Here is a 4216-nt window from a genome sequence, read left to right on the forward strand (position 1 = left end):
CCAGCTTCTCCCTTAGCACTGCTTCAATTTCACTTGCACACTTGAGCTTGTTCTTCAGATATGCATTTTCTTGTTTCACAGCTTCAAGCTCTACCAGCAATAACTCAGTTTCATGTTTAAAATTTTCAAGTTTCTTATTTATCTTTATCAGTTTGCTAACTTCTTCATTAGCAGCAACCATACTTGTATGAATGTGAAACATTTCTGCGTTCTTCTTTTCTACAGTTTCCTTATATTGACTCACATTTAAATCAATGGTGGTAAGAGTTGGTACATGTGTTTTTGATGAGGATGACTCTCCTTGCTCCAAGGCCATAAATGCATAATTTCCAACTTCCTCATCTTCATCGTTATCAGAATCATCACAACTCCTTCCCTCAGCAATATAGGCTTTGCTTTGCTGTTTCTTCAGAAGAGCTTCATACTTTGCTTCTAGTTCAAGATAAGCTTTTTCTTTCTTTGCTTTCTTGGGTTTCCTGCATTCTGTAGCAAAATGGCCTAGCTTATCACAGTTATAGCACCTTATTTTTGATCTATCAACAGATCCAGTTTTGTAACCATTCTTGCTATCAGATGTGTACTTCCCTTTTCCTTTCCAGCTGTTGTCTTTGTTGAATGATTGTTCTTTACCCTTGAAGAATCTTGGCTTCTTTACTCTAATGTTAGAGAACTTTCTTGCCAAATAGGCCATTAACTGATCTAGCTCATCAAGTTCATCCAAAGTGTAGAACTCATCTTCTTCCAATTCTAGTATGACTTGTTCCTATGAGTCATTATTTCTTTGCTCACTTGTTGAGATAACTGAAGTCTGGGATCTTGGCTCATCATTAGAGGTCTGCTTTCATTGACAATTAGAGCACTTGATCCATCTACAACATGGCCTTGAATCATTTCCAATTCATATATTTTTAAGATTCCATACAGAACTTCCAGAGTTATTCTACTCCAGTCTATCCCTTCTCTGATTGCTGAAATTTTCTGTTCCAAATGGTCAGGGAGTGTGAGTAAAAACTTCAAGTTCACTTCTTCAGTTTCACAGTATTTGTCATGCAGCTGCAAGTCATTAATCATCTTGTTAAACCTTTCAAACACATCAGTACTACTTTATTTTGGCTTAGCCATGAAACCCTCATACTTTGAAATCAGTATCCTTCTTTAATTTGACCTAACTTCCTCAGTTCCTTCACACAATATCTCTATCTTTTCCCAGATCTACTTAGCAGTGTCACATTTCACAATATTGTTGTACATTACATTGTCAAGTGACTCTATTAGGATCAATTGCAAGCCACTATCCAGGGAAACTTTTTCTTTCTCAGGCTCAGTGCACTCTGAAGGATCTTTAGGAGTATAATGAGTTGGGATGACCATGTTTCCATCTGTAGATTCTTCAACTCTAACCATAGGAGTGAAAGGCCCATTTTTGAGAATCTGAATGTATAGTGGATTGGCCATCCTGATAAACAGCAACATTTTCTTCTTCCAAAGAGTTAGCTAGTTTTATCAAAAGTAGGGATTTTAATGCTATTGATTTTCTGTGTATTCATTCTTCCAAGATCTTGAATATGTTTTCTTTCAGATTTTGCTCTGATACCACACACAGAGGGGGGGGGGGTGAATGTGTTTTTGTGTTTTTCTGCTTTTCTTGAATTTTTTAAGGTGGTGAACAAAGTAAATTTAAATCTTGAAATGTGGTAATACTGAAATTAAACAAATAAGAACAGTGGACACAAATCTTTCAAAACTCACTTAATTTTATATTAAATTTAAGAATGTTTTGCTACAAAATTTCTAGGCTCTTTGTTGATAAAGAGCTTAGCTTCTTCCTTGAGAGAATACAAGATTTTTCTTATCTGAATTGTTTCTTCTTATAAAGCATCCATTGTTTACTTTATAGAACAGTAAACACTGGTTATTACAAAGCATCCAACAGCATGTACTAAACCATACTTTTAGATAATCAAATCTTTCTATTTCTGGCATAGTGTATCTTTGCTAATCTTGCACGCCTGTGACTTTACTTTTGAAAGAGATATGTCCTAAGTCCAATCATGTATGAGGATTTAGGAATAACTTTTATGTAATCTGTTTTGATTTCATTGATATTAATAAAAGGCTTGTTTTATTTTTATTGCGGGCTCTATCTATTTAAATGTTTAAATAAGATATACCACAGTTTAGAGTAAAGCTTTTTATGGATTGTGATGAGATCATAATAATAAGACCTAAAAGATGATAACTCTAAACTTAAATAGTTCATGGTCGTAGGATTACTAACTGGTAATTAATAATCCGCAAAGATCGGTACATACTATGCTTGCTTCATTATGAAGGATGTCTGTTCTCATAGACATTTGTGTGGTGACACTATAGCTAATATGTAGGTGCTTATTATAGAATAAGTTCACTGAACATGACTCACACAGCTGAACAACTGATGGAGTTCACTCACGTGTCAGCAGTTGTTCACATAGTGATAGTTGTACAAGTATCCTTAGACTTGAGGTCATCATAGTCATCTTGTGTACACTGAACTATGCTTTGGTTTAGTTCTTAGTCTCCAGGGACAATTATAAGGGCTCTACTGGGTATAGGAATTTGTACACGAAGATAGTGTATGATCAATAAAGGATCTACCCCTTCCAGTGAAGGAAGCGAATGTTCAATGCTGATCCACTTATGCTAGTTCAGGAATCTCTGACCAGAGTGAATTAAATTAGAAAGGAGTTTCTAATTTACATTAAATAGAACTAAGAATAGTGAATGGGAAAGCAAGTGATTAAATAAGATAGGCTTGACACAAGTTTCATGCCTTGTATTTAATCGTGATATTGTAGGGTAGAAGGAATTAATTGTACGGTAACTACTCACTGAATAGGTTCTTGGTATTCTAAGCAGTGAATTCGTATTATCCGGATAGTCGCGATATGCTGAGAAGTATCCCTCACGATGTAGAATAAATATGATTAATTAATTAATCATATTTAATGAATTAGAGAATTTATATAAATAATGATAAAATACCGGCTTAATATTGAACCTACAGGGTCACACCATAAAAGAGAATGATTTAATGGTGGAGATATTAATTAACAATGGCTGATAATTATTTATTTATGAAATAAATAATTAATTGGCAAATTTAATAATTGATTAAATGAGATTTAATTGATTATAAATTAATTAAGAAAAGGTTCTTAATATTATTAATTAAGAATTTAATTTTTGGAAATTAAATCAAGTTAGAGAATTATTTCTAAAGAGTTTAGAAAAAGGATTAATAATTAAAAGGTGTTTTAATTATTAGTGAGAATAATAAAGGGTTAATAATAATAATATTTTATGGAAAAATTTTCAGCTGAAAATTTTGCCTATAAATATACTATTATAGACCCTATTTTTGCCTCAACCAAAAAGATTTACAAAACCCTAATTCTCTCCATATCCTCCTCCTTCATTACATCATTTTCTTGGTGGATACCGGTGGAGTGCTTCACACTTGAGGAACAGCTGCTAAGGATCTCCGTTCATCGTTTTTGGATCGTCATTAAAGACCTCCATCTTTCCATTAACGTAAAGCTTCTTAAGGTAAATATACTGAACTATGAATTAAATATTATTTTTCGCATGGATCCTGCGGAGGGTTTCGGTTTTTTTTTAAAATTTAAATTTACGTTTTCGCTGCGTTTATGTGCTAAAAACCCTTCAATGGCATCGGAGCTACTTGTAAAAAGATTTTAATCCGTTTATGTGTTTAACTGTTTTCGATATATGAGCATGTACGTGATTTGTCATGATTTGATGTTGATATAATATGCTTATATATGTATGGTTTTGAATATATGATATTCATGTGAGTTGTATAATCATAAGATGATTATGTAATCTGTATATATACTGATATATACATGATTTATGTTTGTTCTAATTATGAGAATCATATTAGATACGGATTCTGAATTGGCTGCTGCAGATTTGCTGAAATCTGGGTCTGGTGTCCGATTTACGCAAACGAATACCCTATTTCATAGGTAAACGAGCGTCTGAACAAAACTGATAGCCATAGCTCTCAACGACTCGTTTGTAAGGCGTTTGACGTCGTTTACTGCCCGTAAACAGTGATTCTTGTTTTTCTGATTTGATTCTGATTTTTCTGATTTTTGTTATATTTTCTTTTTATGATTAGATCAAGGATAATATGATATGTTAAGATCAG

The sequence above is a fragment of the Apium graveolens genome, chromosome 11 (genome assembly GCF_009905375.1).
Source record: "Apium graveolens cultivar Ventura chromosome 11, ASM990537v1, whole genome shotgun sequence".
NCBI classification, from domain to species: domain Eukaryota; kingdom Viridiplantae; phylum Streptophyta; class Magnoliopsida; order Apiales; family Apiaceae; genus Apium; species Apium graveolens.